This window comes from Manis pentadactyla, chromosome 1 (genome assembly GCF_030020395.1).
Source record: "Manis pentadactyla isolate mManPen7 chromosome 1, mManPen7.hap1, whole genome shotgun sequence".
NCBI classification, from domain to species: domain Eukaryota; kingdom Metazoa; phylum Chordata; class Mammalia; order Pholidota; family Manidae; genus Manis; species Manis pentadactyla.
This window is the reverse complement of record NC_080019.1, coordinates 162,240,854-162,261,214: the sequence shown is the minus strand read 5'-3', so window position 1 is coordinate 162,261,214 and position 20,361 is coordinate 162,240,854.

The window sequence follows — 20,361 nt, the reverse complement described above, 5'->3', positions numbered from 1 at the left end:
AATTGTTACAGTGAATAAGTGAATTCCTCAAAGTTTCAAGATACGAATAAACATGCAAAATATAGTTGCATTTCTACACACCAACGACAAACCATCTGTAAAGGAAATTAAGAAACAATCCAACTCACAACAACATCAAAAGAATAAAGTGCTGTAGAATAAACTTAATGAACGAGGTGAAAGAGTTCACTGAGAACTACAAAGCACTTCCAAAATAAATTAAGGAAAACATGTAAATGGAAAGATATTACATATTCATAGATTCAAAGACTTGATATTGTTAAAGTATCCATATTACCCAAAGCCATCTACAAACTCAATGTTATCTCTTTAAAAACCCAATGGCAATTTTTACAGTACTAGAAACAACAATCCTAAAATTCACATGGAAACCATAAAAGACCCAGAATAAATAAAGAGATTGTGAGGAAGAAGTACAAAGCTAGATGCATTGCACTTGCTGATTTCAAATTATGTTATATATTTCAAAGCTATAGTAACTAAAACAGTATGATATTGGCATAAAAACAGACATATAGACCGAGTCAGCAGAATAGAAATAAACCCATGCACAAATGGTCAACTGATCTTTGACAGAAGTGCCAAGAAGACACAATGAAGAAAAGACAATTTCTTTCAACAAGTGGTGTTGGAAAAGCTGGATATTCACGTACAAAAAAATGAAATAGGGCCCCTGTCTTACACAATGCATACAAATCAACTCAAAATAGATGAAAGACAAACATAGACCTAAAACTATAGAACTCCTAGAAGTAAGCATAGGGGAATAACTTCTTGACATTAGTCTTGGCAATGATTTTTTAAAATATAACAACAAAAGCACACAAACATCAAAAGCAAAAAATAGCCAAATGGTACTACATCAAACTGTAAACCCTCTGCACCAAAAAGGAAACAGTCAACAGTGTGAAAAGACAACCTACAGAATGGGAGAAAATATTTATAAACCATCTATCTGATAAGTGGCTGATTTTTTTTAAATATATAAAAAACTCATACCAATCATTATCAAAAACCCAATTACCCTGTTTAAAAATGAGCAAAGGACTTGCAAAGACAGTTCTCCAAAGAAGATATACAAATGACCAACAGGTACATGAAAATATGCTTGACATCATCAATTGTCAGGGATATGCAAATCAAGACCAGTGAAATAACACCTTTTTCCTGTTAAGATTGTTGTGATTTTAAAAAAGGTAAGTGTTAGGGAAGGTGTGGAGAAATTGGAATCCTGTGCATTTGTTGTTGGCAATGTGAAATGGTGCAACAGCTGTGAAGACAGTATGAAGGTTCCTCAAGAAATAAAAGTAGAACTACTATAATGTCCAGCAATCCCACCTCTGAGTATGTATCCAAAAGAGCTGAAACTAAGATCTCTAAGAGATATGTGAACTTTCCTGTTCATTAGAGCATTATTCACAGTAGCCAAGATATAGAACGACCCAAATGTCCACTGACAGATGAATAGATTAAGAAAATATGGTATATACATTGAATAGAATATTATTCAACTTGACAAACTTTCCACTTTCTGCATTATTCAGAATTCTTATTTTTGCAAATCTAAGAGACGTAAAATATTATGTCATTATTCTTTTTGTGTGCACTTCAGTGATTAATGATTTGAATGTCTTTTCCTATGTTATCAGCTTTTGGGTTCCTCTTTTTGAGTTGCATCTTCACATCCTCCGCCTGTTTTTTGGAGTGATTCTGTGATTACTGTTGATTTAGATAAATTTGCAGTACACTTTAGATACTAATCATTTAAATGTTTAGGACTTAAGAATGGATTTTCCCATTTGTTCATCTTGTAATTATCTTTTCATCATGTCTTTTATCTTATAGAATTCCTTAATTTTATATAATCAAAGTATTTGTTTTATCCTCTGTAGTTTGTTTTTGAACTTTTGTTTAAAAAATTCTTTCTAATCCCTAAATCTGTATTTCATACTAACTTTATTACTGTACGTTTTAATGTAGACTATCAGTCCATCTGGATTTCATCTTTTTTATATGCTGTTAGGTAGAGGTCTAGTTTTACTCTTCTCTATATGGTGAGCCAGTCTTTTAACACCATCTGTGTTAGGCCACTTTTCAAATAGCCTTCAGTGACTCCATAACTCCTGCTTCCTGGTCTTCACACCTTTGTGTAATCTCCACCAGTTAAGAGTGGGCTGTACCTAGTGACTTGCTTCTAATCAACAGAATATGATAAAAGTGATGGGATGTCACTTCTGAAGTTAGGTTACAAAAAAACTGACTTCTTTCTGTCTTACTTGCTCTCGCTTTTTCCTTTTCTCACTCTGGAGAAACAAGCTGCCATGTTGTGAGCTGCCCTATAGAGAGGACAACACAACAAGGGGCTTTAGTGTCTCACTCAACACGACAAGGGACTGTAGTCTCCAACCAAAAGCCAGCAAGGACTTGAAGATTCTCAACAGCCACCTAAGTGAGCTTGAAAGTGAACCTAAGTCCCACCAGCAGTCAGTAAGCAAACTTGGAAGCATATTCATCCCCTCTGGAGTCCTGAGATGACTGTAGCCCTGGCCAGTACTATCTTGTAGCCTTATGAGAGACCCTGATGGAAAGGACTCAGTTAAGCTGGATTCCCAACACTGAGAAACTGAGATAACAATGTTTATTGTTTTATGCTGCTAATGTTAGGGTAATTTGTTATGCAATAATTGACTGCAATACACCATTTACTAAATTTAATCTGTTCTTTTACTAAATCATATATATGAAAGAGTGGATTCCTCTGTTTTATCTTCTTTTATTTTTTGAAATAATTTAAAGATAATTTAAGTTGAATAAAAGTGAGAACAAAACATATCCAAATTTGTAGGCTGCTGTTTATGCTTAGGAGAACGTCTATATTTTAAAATGCTTATATTAGAAAATAAGAAAGATCTAAAGTTAATGATCAGTGATTCCACCCTGCAATGGTAGCACAGGAGGAGAAAATTTAACCAAATTATGTAGAAGGAAAGAAATAATAAAGATAATTGTAGAAATTAGTGAAACAGAGACTAGATACCCAATAGCAAAGAATCAATAAAATAAGAAAGGTTCTCTGAAAATATCAATAAAATTGCTAAAATACTAAACTGGTGTAAGTAAATGTTTTCTGTAAATAGCCAAATGTTAAGTATTTGCTGGCCATAAGGTCTTACAAATATTTATCTCTATTGACCTGTCATAAAAGCAAGAATAGGCTATTTGTAAGTTAATGTACATAGATGTATTCCAATAAAACTTTATTTCTTGGTAGCAAAATTTGATTTTCTTATAATTTTGTGGTATCTTGGAGTATTATTCAACATCTAACATTTTTTTTCAAATATTGAAAGTGTTAAAGTCACCTGTAGCCTATGGGTTATACAAAAACAGTAGTGAGACATAATTTGGCTTTTAGAGATGTTTCTAGGAAAAACTCATTGTTATAAAATTAAATTAAAAAACATATGGAATAATTCAAAATATATAAAGGAAAAGTTACTAATCTCTTCTTACACAAAAGATGCAAAGGATAGTAATAATAAAGGATGGCCCATTAGAAAAATGGTCAAGTATTAGTTGATCATTGTAGTAGGATAATTCTATCAGTACAATTTCAAGGGAGTAAACTAACACTTAAACATAGGTATTTCCACACATATTACTTTCTATAATCATTACAATTCTGAGAAATTGATGTGTTCTTACTTTTTTTAAACATGAAGCATGAAAACCTAGATTTAGTAACTTCTCTGAATTACTGCTTTTATGCTTTTCCAGTTGGAGAGTCAATTGCTGTAACATTTTTGGAAAGTTATTTATAAAGAACCATATTCAAATAAAGTAATACACCTACTTCTTTATCTAGCCTTGTCACTTTCTATTTATCTCTGTACATATTAATGTTTTCAGGGTGAATATGCATGGATATTTATTGAAGCATTGTTTATAGTGGTAAGCTAATTGGAACCAACCTGAATGTTCAAAAGGAAGTATTAATATAGTGCATAACATGTCTTCAACTGCACTTAAGTAAATATGGTGCACTCATAGTCTGGAACAGTATATTGTTGTTAAGATGAATTAGTTCTGTTTGTATGTACACATTTGTAATGTAGAATCTGTATTTGCAAATTCTCCTAGTTGTTGAAATTTATTTCTAATACTCAAGTCAATATTCAAGTCATTTTCACAGTTATTTGTGGACATGTACAGAATGGCGAAGAATCTGAATTGTCCAATGCACATATTTCTAGCTGAGACTGAATAGAGGAGATAATTCTGCCTTCTTGTTTAAAATCTCATACTGTAAACAAGTGTACTTTTTTTGGTCTGTTTAATGCCACCTCTTTGCATTTTTGTGCTGCATGTTGATGATTTCCCTTTTTAAAATGGTCCCCAAGTGTAGTGCCAAAGTGCTGTGTGGTGTCCCCAGGTGCAGGAAGGTTGATATGTGCATTATGGAGAAAGTACATGTGTTACATAGTTGGATAGGCTTCTTTCAGGCAAGAGTCAGAGGGCTGTTATCTGTGATTTCCATGCTAATATATATTAATAACCAATATGTATTAAATAAGGTGCCTTTAAACAAAAACACACATAAAACAAGGTTGTATATTGATTGGTTTATTAAAATTTTGTGACTAGAGGCTTTCAGGGAACTAACCCTGCATTTCATCTGAGATAAAGATTCAGTATTTGCTAATGCAGTGTTCAGGGTGACCCTAGAATAAGAACATAACTACCATGAATAATGAGAATATACATATAGATATATTGTATGTGTATATACACACACACACACACACAGGTGACTAAAATGTATTTGTTAGGAAAGCAAATACAATCAACCCTTTCTTTTATTTCCAATAAAAATAACACATAATTTCTACTGCTGTTATTAATATATTTACACGTTTGTCTAAATATGAAGAAAAGCATGGACCAATATGCATGGAGATATTAATATCATTTGTCTCTGGGCAGTGAGAATGGAGTAGATGAGGGAGGATTGTTAACTCTTAAAAAATATATACATTTGTGTAAATTTAGTCACATATTACTTTTACTATAAAGTAAATGAAGGAAATGAAAAAATATATATTGCCCCAAGTTACAGAACTAATAACTAAAAGCAATACAACCATTTTCTTCCAGTCAATAATTTATGATTCCTAATCCAGGGCTCTTTTCTCCACATCATGTTGTTTTTAACATTGATACATGTGTGAATTGTATGGATATTTAACTAAAATGAACAAAAAATAGTGTTACATTAAGATGTTCTACAGTGATCTGTAGGTGTGCCTATAAAAGAGAATTTTATGAATTATAAGTAGGGTTATATAGTCATTGATTGATTTTTTTCCCCTTTAAAGTATAAAATAACAGTGACTGCATACCAAGGAGAATCTGAGGAAGGTAGTGCGATATTATTAAATACATTTCAAAAAATATCCTGTGCCTTTGTATAATACCCTGGACTAATCAGTATAATAATTGATAATGACTATTTCTTATTGAGTACTTGTTGAGTACGTATTAAGTCAGCTACCCAACATATATAATTCCATAATACTTCAGGTGCTCATTTAAGCTTCATTTCCCCTGAATTTTCTTGCTCTTGTTTAGTGCCTCAGAGGAGATATAAAGAAGGGCAGAAGGTGGAAATAGACTGCATACCTTTCTAATTTTTATATTATAGGAATTAAAGCCTTAAGGGAAATTTGGACACTTTTCAGGCAGTTTGCGGTGGGCCATGTCAGAGACTGTTAGTTTTCCCCAGTATCTCTTCATCTTCTTCCAAAGCAATAGTTCTACTTTTTTGTTCTAGAGAACTCTGCCCAGGAAAATAATTTCATTTCTTAGCCTTCTTTGCAAACCAGTTGTGGCTATGGAACAAATTTTGTTTAAGGTAATAGGAGTAGAGTGTTATATACTAGATTTGGACATTTTCCTTCAAGGTAAGTCTGTGTGTACCCTTTGCATCTATTTACTTTGCCTCATCTGTCTTCCTGATCCTCAGAATGTAGCCACGATGACTAAAGCCAGTGCAACCACCTAAGACCATGAATTTATCTTGGTAATGGTGGCCACATGTGGCAGAACAACATGACAGAAAGATCTGGTGTGGGAGATGCAAACTTACCACTCCTGGACAGTCCACTTCTTTGCATGAGAGAGATTGTACTTATGTTTTTATTTAGACACTGTCATTTTGGGTTTCTGTTTCTCGCAGCTTAGCCTATTCCTAATTAATATATTGATGGGACTTTGGGAAACAAGCAGGGAGATCAGGTACTTCCACAGACCACAGAGATAGTCTCTACAACCAGGAAGTCAGGAGGGAAGAGAAGGAACCGGTATTCTTTCTAAGCAAATAAAGAATGACTGCATGGTATACCAGTGAGATGGAATGTAGGCAGCTTCACAATAGATGCTTGTGCTTGACAAGGAATGGAGAAATACAATAAACTCTGTATGCCTTCTATATGAGGAAAGAGTTGGTCAAATATTTTTTAAAATTAAAATCATTGTTTTGGCTAATTCTTTTTTTCTCCCTCTATTTTTTAACAATAACTTCCATGTAGTTCCACCAACCTGCTAGGTATTTTGCATAAATTATATCATCTAATATTTATTAGAACTCTGTAAGAGGAATTATTATTGATAAATAATAATGCTGACAAGGAATCCTGAAGGTTAAAGAATTTAAATAACTTGTCTAAGGTCACATAGCTAGAAAAATCATAAAAATTCAAATATAGCTCCATCTCTTTCTAAACATTTTCTATAGTTGAAAATAAAGAATACATGAATAAAAATGAAATTACTACTGGCACAAGAACAGAGCCACAGACCAGTGGAACAGATTAGAGACTCTAGACATTAACCCAAACATATATGGTCAATTAATATTTGATAAAGGAGCCATGGACATACAATGGGGAAATGACAGTCTCTCCAACAGATGGTGCTGGCAAAACGGGACAGCTAAATGTAAGAGAATGAAACTGGATCACTGTCTAACCCCATACACAAAAGTAAATTCAAAATGGATCAAAGACCTGAATGTAAGTCATGAAACCATAAAACTCTCAGAAAAAACATAGGCAAAAATCTCTTGGACATAAACATTAGCGACTTCTTCATGAACATATCTCCCCGGGCAAGGAAGACAAAAGCAAAAATGAACAAGTGGGACTATATCAAGCTGAAAAGCTTCTGTACAGCAAAGGACACCACCAATAGAACAAAAAGGTATCCTACAGTATGGGAGAATATATTCATAAATGACAGATCCGATAAAGGCTTGACATTCAAAATATATAAAGAGCTCATGCACCTCAACAAACAAAAAGCAAATAATCCAATTAAAAAATGGGCAGAGGAATTGAACAGGCAGTTCTCCAAAGAAGAAATTTAGATGGCCAACAGACACATGAAAAGATGCTCCACATCGCTAGTTATCAGAGAAATGCATATTAAAACCACAATGAGATATCACTTCACACCAGTAAGGATGGCTACCACCCAAAAGACAAACAACAACAAATGTTGGCAAGGTTGTGGAGAAAGGGGAACCCTCCTAAACTGCTGGTGGAAATGTAAATTAGTTCAACCATTGTGGAAAGCAGTAGGGAGGTTCCTCAAAATGCTCAAAATAGATTTACCATTTGACCCAGGAATTCCACTTCTAGGAATTTACCCTAAGAATGCAGCACTCCAGTTTGAAAAAGACAGATGCGCCCCTTTGTTTATCACAGCACTATTTACAATAGCCAAGAAATGGAAGCAACCTAAGTGTCCATCAGAAGATGAATGGATAAAGAAGATGTGGTACATATACACAATGGAATATTATTCAGCCATAAGAAGAAAACAAATCCTACCATTTGCAACAAGATGGATGGAACTAGAGGGTATTATGCTCAGTGAAATAAGCCAGGTGGAGAAAGACAAATACCAAATGATTTCACTCATCTGTGGAGTATAAGAACAAAGGAAAAACTGAAGGAACAAAACAGCAGCAGAGTCACAGAACCCAAGAATGGACTAACAGTTACCAAAGGGAAAAAGACTGGGGAGAATGGGAGGGTAGAGAGGGATAAGGGCAGGGAAGAAGAAAGAGGTTATTATGATTAGCATGTATAATGTGGGGGATGGGGGAAAGGGGAGGGCTGTGCAACACAGAGAAGACAAGTAGTGATTCTACAATGTCTTACTATGCTGATGGACAGTGACTGTAATGGGGTTTGCGGGGGGGACTTGGTGTAGGAGAGAGCCTAGTAAACATAATGTTCTTCATGTAATTGTAGATTAACGATAACAAAATAAAAAATAAACAAAAAAAACAAAAAAAAATGAAATTACTTCCAACATGTTAGAAATCATTAAAAAAATACTAACAAAATTCTAAATAATTGAATTTTGAATAGTTGATTGTAAAATTATATGGATCATTTTACTGTAGCTATATAATATATAAAATTATAAATGAATCACATACTTAAAGAAATTCTAAAGAAGAAAAAATATTTTAATATTTTACATGCATTTTAACAATTTGAAGTGAGACTCTTGTTTAGTAAATTTGGTGGTCTAAAATTGTTAGTACCAAAGGAAAAATGCTATATATAGTTTTTAGACAGATACCTGGTAGGAATATGTTCCATAACATGACAATATGTAGAAAGAATAAATAGCTTGTATCTTGATGTTTTTCTAAATTAGAATATTTGACTTGATTCCCCCTTTCCTCAGTGTTAGCAGGAAATCAAATCTGTCATGCTTGTTGGTGGTTACTATTCCTTTTCCAGGATCATTCAAGAGTTCTGAGAGATTTACCTAGTCCAGAAAATTTGGGAAAAGATTTGTAGATTTTCATATGTCTTGATGGCCACTGTGATTCCCTTTTCCCATACCAGTGTGGCCCATTCTGGGAAAGTAGTTCTGCTCCAACTCAGGCGTAAGTATTTTCTATCCCGTGCTCGTGCAGCTGTTCTACTTACTGTAGATACCCTAGTAGGTGAGCTGAGTGCCAAACGTATTCATCTGAGACCTCGTTATGTAGCAGCAATTTTAATCCTATCTCCTAATTATGACCCTGCTGGTATGACAATTTCTCCTTTGGCTACTGATCTACTAGAATAAGGGTCCCAAACTAGTAGCAGTCATGGCTTTTTCTTGTTAAGCTGAACTCCTAGTGTGTCTTCTGGTGGAAACATCCTTCCTCTGAAAACTGGGACTTTTAGTTTTAAAGACCACCAATTAAAGAGGGCTGGAAGCACCAATACAAAATAGACTCTTGGAACTGAAGATGAGTAAGATGAGTAAGGTCACTCCTAATTCCCCGTCTAGGTTCATGGACACATGCATTCTATCTAATGGGAACAGTCTACTGGGGATAGTGGCTGTTGGGTTGTGCATACTGAAGGACATTTCCCTGTCATCACAGGGTGTTATCTCCAAGCTGATGTCTCATCTATAACTCTGATTCCATTTCATCACCCTTTCTGGCCATCTACTTATGAATAATATTTGGTGTGTGGTCCCTCCAGATGCCATTTCTCCTACTCCATTTATTCCCAATATTCCCATCCTCCTCCGATTATTCCTGACCAACCAGTCAAGTAATGAGGCACTATCCATGAATCTATGTAAATCCTTACCATGGGACAGTATTCTTTTTACAAAATCAGCTAACCAGGTACACAGTCTGTAGCTCTGTGCTACAGACTGTGTACCTGGTTAGCTGATATGCCTGATTTGCCTTTCAGGGTTACCCCTTATTCGGACTACTGTATAGTTATATTCAATTTTCAGCCTGGACTTACATGCAAAGCATTTCATCAACTTGTCTAATGTTATTGAAGTCTTCTCAAATGTTATCATAAAAACAATACCACATATCAGTGGCAAGTTTTTATGTCAACGTATGACCTGGGTTAAAACTATAGGACTTTTCTACCCTCCTATGCATCAGTATATGTTAGAATGGGTATTTCTGTGAAAAAAAAGGGAACAAAAGTAAACGTGAACATTTTAAATGTTTGTTTATATGAAAACAAAATGATAAAATGATGACTTTTAATATATTTGATGGAAAGCTTGCTGCAGTAAGCTTTTCTTATGCTGTGCTCACAAAGAGAGACAATCCACTTAAGAAAGTTGAATTATCTGAGTGATACTGCTAGCATCATTTCACAGCAAAACAACAACAAAAAGTGACTGGAATTGCTCAACATGTTACTATCAGTAACACCCTGTCCACATACACATATGCACACACAGAATTGTGGGAAACTAACTTTTCTGCAGAGAGTTAGCTGGCCTGAGTGAGAGTTACTTTCACGTGGACTTAGAAGCCAAGAGAACACTATAATAAAATGACTCGGTGTCCTGAATGCTGCCTGAGTGACTGTAGAGCTGGCAGGCATCCTGAAGACCAGGTTTCTTTCAGCCTCCTTAAGGTGGAGAGGATTCTGTGTTGTTATTATCATATTATTTAGGTGAAACCAGATACTAAGTGCATGAATTTGTCAAAGAGACTGCCACCAGAGATTCAGGAATATTATGTTTTGGAATAATATGTACTGTCTTTGTGATTAGCATAGTGTGATGACTGGGTCTTTGTAAACATTTTATAAAGATGTACGTGAACCATTTTTTTACTTCAAATTGCAACCATTTTGAAAAACCTGAAAGCTGTTACAAAAAGGAAATGCCAAATTTATTGCAAGTCAGTACAAAAGGAAGCACTTGTCTGTTGAGCATGTTTCACAGAAATGTAAGTTAGTAGTCTCTTCAGGTATAAAAGAAGAGCCTGATGTTTTTGTGTATTTTATTTTGATGGCTGGCTTATCTATGGAGCTAATAGGGAATCAAATTAGGCTTTGTGAAACTGAAAGGTTTTCAAACACTTTTTTGCTAGATGACTGAAAATAAATAAATAAAGATGAAGTGATTTAAGAATAATGGATAGTAGCTCTTTTCCTTCTAGCTACAGAGATTAAGAAACAACTATGAGTCTACATTTCTATAGATTTCTTTTTTTTTTACACAAAACTGACATATTATTATTATTAGGCAAGCAAATCAAATGTTATTGTATCAAGTGTAGGTCAAGATTCTGCTTTTTCTCTCATATAAATACTTACCTGGGCTACAATACTGTAACAAACTACATGTTGGGCCCCAAGAATCTGCATTTTACAGACTACATCAATAAAGTGATATCTTCCTAAATTTCTGTCATGGATCTTTATTCAGATTACTTGTAGATGTTTGACTAGCTGAAATGAAATTGGGATGGCTGTTCAAGACTAAGTTGGTTTTCTTCATGAACTGTGGAACGTACAGCCTCTGTGGCTGACTCCATATTATAAAATCTTCTCTATGGGAATTTTGCCACATCAAAGGAGCTCAAACAGATTTGTCTTCAGGACTATTATTCTACTAAGTTTCTGTAGTACCTTATTTTCTTCCCCTATAAGGAGGAAAAGAAAGATTGTGAGAAGATCATAAACAAATTGGTTATCTTGAAAAATAAATGACCATCCCTGTGATCTGGAGGTAGGCCATGTCAATACCAATTAGCATCCACTGACATGGGCCTTTTGAGATAGATGAATAGGAAAACTGATGCATCATTACTGTGGCACAGCAGTGTTAAATTCAAAGTGAGATGGAAGGTCTCCATGGAGTTGACCCTAAAGACCAGAGGGTTGAGAACCAAAGCATTAACTAAGGGAGAGCTGGCCTTCTCCTCGGAGTCTGGTAAACTTTCCTTCGTCTCCCACCTTTGCCCTCCCCAATTCCTACTCCACCCTCTGCTGAAGTAAAGCCATCCATCATGTCTTACATGTCTGCTTCCCAAATCTAGTCATAGGTGACCAAGGTATCTTTCTTTTGTGAACGGCAGCACTGTTAGTCTAGAAGAGCAGATGGGCAGCTCAGTTTGAACAAAATGTCAGGCTAACTGCAGAACTTGACCCCATCACCTCCGAGAATGACTAGTCTTAAACACAGCTGCTACAGTTACTCATTTGCAGTTAGACCAGGATCTCTCCTGGATTTCAATTTTGCAGTCAAATCTAAAGCTAAGAAAGACAAGGATAAAAAAATTACTTTGACTTAAAGTCTACTTGGCATGAAGCTCTAAATTGATTCTCTCACTGCTTTACAGCTGCCTATGAATACCTTCCCAGTGAGGTTCTTGCATCCCCTCAAACTCTGTTCAGACATACATCATTTTCTTTACTGCTAATTAATGCTCCTCTTCACTTCCTTCATCTGTGCTAACTACACTCTTATCCTCTCCACTTCCTAAGTTAACTCCTTGGGTGTTATTCCTTCTTTCACTTGTTATATGCATATTTTCCTAAAGCTTGGAGGATCATCCTTTATAAGAACTCTTAGATTTATATCATCTTCTCCATTATAACTCTTAGCACTGAAATATAATCTTCCAACTCCTAGGTACCAAACCCTTCTCCCTGGTGTTTGTCTTTTGTCCCTTTTTGCTTTATTACATTTGCTTATAGAATAGGTGTAGTGTCTAATATTTGATGAAGTCAAAAGCCTGGGCAGCAAGAGATACTCTGTGGGTTTCATTGTCTAGTTTTACAAGCATCTGTATAGTGACAGTGGGCAAGTAAAGTAACCACATTTGCCCCAGGTTCTTTGTCTGTTACCTGAGGTTAATGATCTACCTTGGAGAGTTACTGTAAGGATTTTATGGGGTCTTATTTAATGTATCTCTCATATGATAAACACTACAGGTTTGCTATTTTTGTTGTGTGTAATCTGAAAAAAATAATTCCACTTTTATGCTTACTGATTAAAAGTCTACTACATTTATGCCAATGACTAGATACAAATACCTTAGTCTGGTTGTACAGATCTCCTGTTATACCATCTTTTCTTGTCTAGTTATTCTTAATTTTTAACCTCAGCTACAGGTAAACACTCAGATGCAGTATCTAGTCCCCTAGAAACCCAATCCTAACTTTGTGATTGTTATCTCTTGTTTTGAAATTCAAGCTCCTCCTTTTATAATTGGACTTCGCCTCAACTGCTTTGCATACTATTCTTGGATGAATCCACCATACGGTGCTTTTTATATCATTCCACAACTTAAAAAAAAATTAAGCATACAGCTTGTGCTCTAATCCTTTCTGCTGATTTAGATATTTGTGATACTTTGTTCTCTGGTTTTTTGCTTTTATGCATGTCTTCTCAAGTAGATTGTAAGTTACCTGAGGGTAGGAACTCTGCCATCTTTTGTCATTCCGTGGTGCCTGGAATAGTGAGGTAGACAGTAAATAATTAATAAACACTTACCTAATTTAGTTGACTAATGGTTTGGACATTTTCTATCTGATTCCTTTGTACATACATTCTTGGAAAAAGTCCAGTACGAAAGGAAAATGAGATTTCAAGTAACTTTTTGTTTTTTTACAGCTTAAAATAGCTAATTAAAAATAAAATTCCCTACTTAGGAAATTGGCAAACTAAAGAATGCAGTTTTTGCCAAGAAGGTTTTAAGAAGACTGATTGAACCTTGTGAGAGGATCATTTTCCCTTTCTCCCCTGCAGTTCTCAACCTCTTGTCTGATTCACTCTTTTCTCCCCAATTCTTTCCTGTAATCAAACCCTGCAGAATTTTAGACAATAGAGTCCGGTCTCAACTTCCAAGATTTCACCACCCATTCTCTCTCTTGCCCCCTGCAGCCAAACTACACCATTGCCTTTCTGTTCCTTGAACACCCAAGGCTCTGCAGCTACCTCAGGACTCTTGTATTTGTAGTTCTGCCTGCCCAGATTGCTTCTCCTCTGCTTTTTCTATGTACTGCTTCCTTACATACCCCCAGCTAAACTCACCCTACTCAGAGATCGTCTCCATGACCACCCTCTTCAAGGGAAGGTCTTGTCTTTTTCCCATCCCAGTCTGTCATATGACCCTGTTTATTTCCTTTCTGACACTGACCACAGCATGAGATCATCATGTCTACTCTGCCTTCTGGCTTATTGCTGTCTTCCTTCACTGGGATGTATGCTCTACAATGCTGGGAACTTAGTTTCCATGTTTATTGTTGTCATTTCTTGTACTTATAAGAGCACCTGACCTACAGCAGCACTCATATAAAAATTGAATGAATTAATAAGCTTATAATAATAAGCTTAAGCTGCAACATATTTGTACTCTATGTGGTATAAAATAAATATTCTTAAAAGAGGGTGTAGTGAGGTGGGATGTGAAATGCAGATCGTTTATATATTCTCCAGAGAGGAAAGGGTCTGGAGTGAAGTTAGTCTCATATAATAACCCAATTACTTTGATAAAACAAGGTTTCATTTCTCCCCAGCTGTGAAAGGACTAATGGATCCTGGGTATGTGTGTTTTTCTATCATGCGTTTCCTGTCTATTGTATAACAGATGAAATGAAGAGAATTATTTTAATAGCTGCTAATGTTTTCAAGCAAAAGTAAAACATGTCTTGCCCTTAGAGCTTGCCAGGGTTTCTGACTCACTCTGCCAGTTAGTGTGGAGAGAAAATAAAATTTACCTCTGCAATTTCTGCAGTCTCATAGGTGTGGAAACAAAACAATGTCTCAGTTTATAGTGTAAAAATTTACATGATGACACTTAACGTATAAATGATCTACTCTTACTAATCTAAGGAAACTTGGATACTTTCTTCTTTGCCTGCTATATGCTGTTAGTTACCCTTATCCGTGTTTGTCTCTATTTGCTGTTAGTTACCCTTATCCGTGTTTGTCTCCTGTTACCAGCTCTTCAGTTCTCTGGGTATATAGTTCTCAATCTCCACCAATAGTGTGATACTAATTTTTTTCTCCATGTCTTGGCTGATGTTGCTTCCCTAGCCTAGATTATGAATTTTATTTCAAGGTCTGGTCCAAGTCCTATATCTTCATTAATTGTTCTCTCCTAATCTTTTAAAATTTTTCATTTGTGTCCTTAATCATTTGATATCTGAAAGTTCCTACTTAAAAAAAAAATCTCTGTGTTCTCTTGCTAATAAAAATTTAAACTTCTCCAGGGCAGAAACCATTCCACATATTTCTTTTCCAACCCCTACAGCTCCTAGCACTAACTGAGCCCATCATGCATGGGCGCTCAGTAAATATTTACTAAATTGGATTGGATTGTCAGAGGCTCAGGAGACAATGGAAAATAGAAATCTATAGTGTATAGTAAAGCTCAATTAGGTCTGTATTTCTAATTTTTGCACCCACTAAATCTTTGAAGAAAGCTTCAATAAAGTTATAAAACTAACCTTTTATCTCCTTTTCTTCATCTTGCAGAATTGGAGGTATCAATAAGAATGACCAAAGGGCAATAGCCTGTGATCAAAAAGAGAAAATTTTAGATATTAGATCAGTGAAATTATTCTCATTGATTTGAACCTCTGTGCTAATTTTGCTTTCTATGAGAAATACACCCACAGAATCTAGGAGACACTATAGAAGCTAAAAAGATATAGCTTATATTAAATAAATGTAGTCATATGGATTAAAGTAAGGAGCCAAAGATGTATCTTGTGTCAGTTAGCAGTGCATAGTTGGGAAACCCACCCTCCTGTGCTTCCCTCTGGCCCTGTTCTGGATTCTCAGAGAGACCTGTGTTGATCTGGAGGATGAAGTAATCAGCAAATGGTTCCTTTAGTAGTCAGTCCTGGATCTTACACTTGGAGAAACTTAGTTTGTCCTAACAATCAGGTGAGCTGTCTAAATTTTGATGGTGAGAATCATGCAATTGGTTGTTTCCCTTTCTTTCTCTCAGTAGAAGTAAGTTTTCATACCACCAGAGGACTTTTCCTGAGCTTAGGTTTTCTGGCATGAATTTTTATTTCTCTACTTCTCATTTACCCAATTCAGTTTTTCTGGTGAGTTTTTGAAAAGACAGCACTATTTCTCTAATTTTCAATTTTATAAATCCTTTTTGGAAGAAGGTAGGACAAACAGAATTATTTAAAAAAGATCTTGACCTGCCATTACGAGATAATACCCTACTCTTGAAAATCATAAGTGAGTGGAAGGGGCTTTTTTCAGCAATGTACTTTTCCCCATACCCTGCTTTGAGCGTCCTTAGATATTGCTGTCCACTGACATAGTTACTCTAGCCTTCAGAAAGAGAGGGAGAAAGTAACCTCCTATTTCCCTGCAGCACCGTGAGGGTATACCTCACCGAGGTAGTGATTCTAATTGAATGGAAGAGACAAAAATGTTAATGCAATGCCTGTAAGGGAATTATATTTTAATTTCAGAGATGAAATGTCTATGTTTGAATGAACTGCCATTGAGAGGCTTAGCTGGGGAGGAGAGCAGTTACATCTTGACATACAATCCCTGAGGAGAGAGGTTTGTAATTAGATATGGGGAAAGCTGATGGAATCCTCACGGCTCACGAACAGCACCCATGCTGCCATATTGAATCAATGCAAGAGAAACAAAACTTTGTCTGTAAGCTGAAACCTTATGCTATCCTTATCTAACGTTTTGTTTGTGCCATTCAGAATCCCTTCTGCCTGATCTAAATCCACTCAGATATGGATGAGTCTATTTCAGAGAAAGAAATACTATACTGAATCTTGTTAGAGTTAGAAAAATCTATATTGGAGTAAACATTTTGATAAGTATTATTATGCTGTATAGCAGTAATTTATACAATGTAATGGAATATAAATGATTTCTGGCCAGTTAATTTTCTTGATAATCTAAATTATCCTTATTTATTGCAGCTTTTATTGTAGTCATTTTGGATGGAAGTCATTCTAAAGTGTATTATATACCGATTTACCTTTCTAAGCAGAGCACAATGATCATTATATACTCATTTAATTAATGACTAAGAGTCATCAGAATGAAGAATAATTACTATTTGGTGCTATAATATATAAATAATATTTACAGTCTGAAGTGAGCAGAATCTTCTCAGTGCCTCATTAGCGCTGTGCAGTGGGGAACTCAGTAGTCTCATGGCACAATGTGAGAGAATGCCATTCAATAAGTGAGAAGTTGAAAGGTTAAATGATTAAAGCCTGGAATTAATCTTGAGACACAAACAACTTATAGATAGATATATTTCCCTCATGAGAACAAAACTCAATATTATTTTGTTGTTCCAAAGTACCTCTGAGGTATCTTCACATTTCCCCTTACAATTAAAGTCAATGGTTTGAAATGAGCATAACTGATATGAAAACAACTTTCCCAAAAAAGATGGCTCTAGCTTTTCTCTTGTTTTCCATCTTTGATTATGCCCAAATGCTGCATTCAGTGAAAATTTTCTGCTTTTCTCAGGGTTGAGTTCTCAGCGTTTTCCAGTTATTTTTGGAAGGCCCCTGTGTCATGCATCAGGGTTACTAAAGTTGTCTTGTTCAATGTCAGTCATAGGGATAGTTTCTATTGTTATTTAGCTCTGGTGCAATTTGGGTGATAACCAGATATATCATAGTAGGTTAACAAAAACTTCCTCTGAAGGAAAGGACATTGCATTGCTGTCTGTGTCCCTTAACCTGATTGTGGACTAGTTCTCCTTTTCCCAGTAGGACTACAAATTTTAAGTAGTGGTTATACACTGAGATTTTTATGATGCTGTCCCAACAGGTTTGCTATTCCTAATTTTAATTTTTCAGAAAGTCTTTGTGACTCAGTATATTTATCTCCTGTTAATGACATAGCATTCAAGATCTCACCACACTCATTCATAAATGAGGAAGCATTGTATCCTTTCCAGATTGCATTCCTCTTTTCTTCTTTACCCCTCTGATCTGATTTACCATGGGAAGACATTTCTGGGGAACAAAACTGCTCTCTTTTTGTACTGAATGGGAGATAATCTTTGGGAAATAAACAGAAGTAATAATTTGATCAGAGACAACTGTAACCTGATAAATAATAGTTCTTAGCTCTTCATTACACTCCAACTTGGTCTTTGCTAAATATTTGACATTCTACGTATTTCTCATTTCCCCAAAAGGCTTACCATTCTAATAGCATTGAAAAGTGGCCTTATGGAGGAATGTTCTGTGGCACTGACTAGTAATAGCTTTTTCACTGAACCCCAAGCCCTCTTAACTGAGAGACAGATAAAACCCTATCATCTACTTCATTTCTCTAATTCTTTTTTCCTCTTGCCTCTAGGAAAAAAAAAATTAGAAAATAGTTGGCAGCACATTAAGGACACAAGGCAGAGAAAAATGTAGGTTCCTGAAATGTTTAAGGGAGATGGAAATCATCTACTTTTGGGAACTGCTTAACAGAATTTAGTGGGTGCATTAGTTATCCAAATTACCTCTTGCTTTTATCACACAGACAATATACAGCTGAATTGTTAAATGATGTGCATTTTTTTCCCAAGAGCAAGATTGGACACTTAATCAGGTCAATAATTATTCACGCATTAGCACAGTCTTCTTCTTAAAGTGTAACGGTGACTCACTGGGTATATAGTCATTATTACTGATTAGCAGGAAATTATTTTTGCGCATCAGTGGTTCGTGTGAAAACAGCTAAATTTATTATGCTCAGTTATTTAACAGTTGGATTATCTGAGAACACTGGTGTTACTGTTGTGATTAAATCTTTATACATATACCAGTAGATAACTATGGAAAAACTATACTGCAGAGCTGCTGTTATGGTTGAATTTTGTTACTAACAGGTCCAACTTTCTGAAGTTTGATACTCACCTTGGACATACATACTGCACTTCCCCAATAAAGTTCCTTATAGATAAATTTGTGTGATAAAGAAAGAAATGGGGAGCAAAAAGTAAATAATATGAAAAGGGATAGAAGATAAAATATAAAGAGAGAACAAATGTAAAAAAAAACATGAGTAACAAAGACAGGAAAGATGTAATGAGAGATATACTTTGAATTGTTAATTGGATGATATTTTGTGAAATGACTGAAATTCTCTTTGGTCTACACAATTGATTTTTAATATTATAAATGAAAGAGAAATTCTTCACTTCAGTCATTTCCACATGGAAAATATACTGCAGTAAAAGTTTGCAGAACATTAATGGTATTTGTCCATTTCTGAATAGGTAAATACATCTTACAGGTGATAAATGGACTGATCTTGGTTTTCATTGTGATCTTGTTTTATTTCTACCACCTTCTATTTCACTAATAGATTACTTTGTAAAAAGAACAAGATGTTACATATTTTTAACTATAAATCTATCAGCATTTATTGCTAAAAGATAAGGATTACCTTTTTAAAGGTAACTACACTATTATCATATGTAAAAAAACATTAAAAACAACCCATTAATGTAAAATATCAAGTCCCTGTTCAAATTTCCCAGTTATATAATAGTATGTTTACAATTGTTTTGTTTAAATCAGTATCTAAATAAGGTTGAAACATTACATTTATTTTGACTTGTCTCCTTAGTATCTTTTAATCTACAGGCTATCCCTCCTATTGATTTTTGTTGTAACTTACTTTTTGAAACCCAGATTATTTATATGTCTTGATCTGATTCAGGCTTGTTAGTTTTGGCAAAAACACTTTATATGTGGTGTTATACCTTTTATGAAGAGGCACATAATGTCTGGTTGTTTTTTCTTGAGGTTAGCAGTGAAGTATTTTGTTAATTTGAATGTTTTATGTGGGAGAGTCTTGTCAAATGCTCTGTTGTTTCCCTTTATTTACTCTTTTCTAAGTAAAGAATTAGTGTCTACCATCATCCAAAGAGAATAATATATATTCAATATCACTTTGAACTTGTGCATTTTAACATACTTGATTATCAATCCACTGAAGTTTTAATTTTTACTGATACACAAATTGCCCATCTTTGGAACACCCCTCCACCCTCTGGATTTGACTCCAGTACTCCTTGATGGATTCATTGCTATCAGGTATCACCCTATGACTGGGGTCATCATCAACATGTCCTTTTCCAAATTTGGAATTAGCCATTCTTCAACATTGCTTTCACTGGGAAATGATATTTTGAGATAAAAAAAAAAAGAAAGCTAGGACTATTTTTGGCTTGTTGGTTTTAAACAATGATTTCTTGTTGTTTCTATGCCTTTTTCTCTATTTAGTGGACATGCTTATGAATGTCATTTTTTTTAAAGAAAGTAAACCATGAGTTTATAATGATATTTCCAATTCCAGTTTTTCAATATGGAGTTGTAATTAACTCCACTGATTTCTCGATTACATATTTTCTTTTTTGTATACTTAACATTTATGATTGGTTGCTTTAACCAACTACATATAGGTTGTTTTTTTTTAAAATTTTTTTATCCAGGTTTTTTTGTCTTTAAGGTAAATTCCACTCCAGAAGGGCAG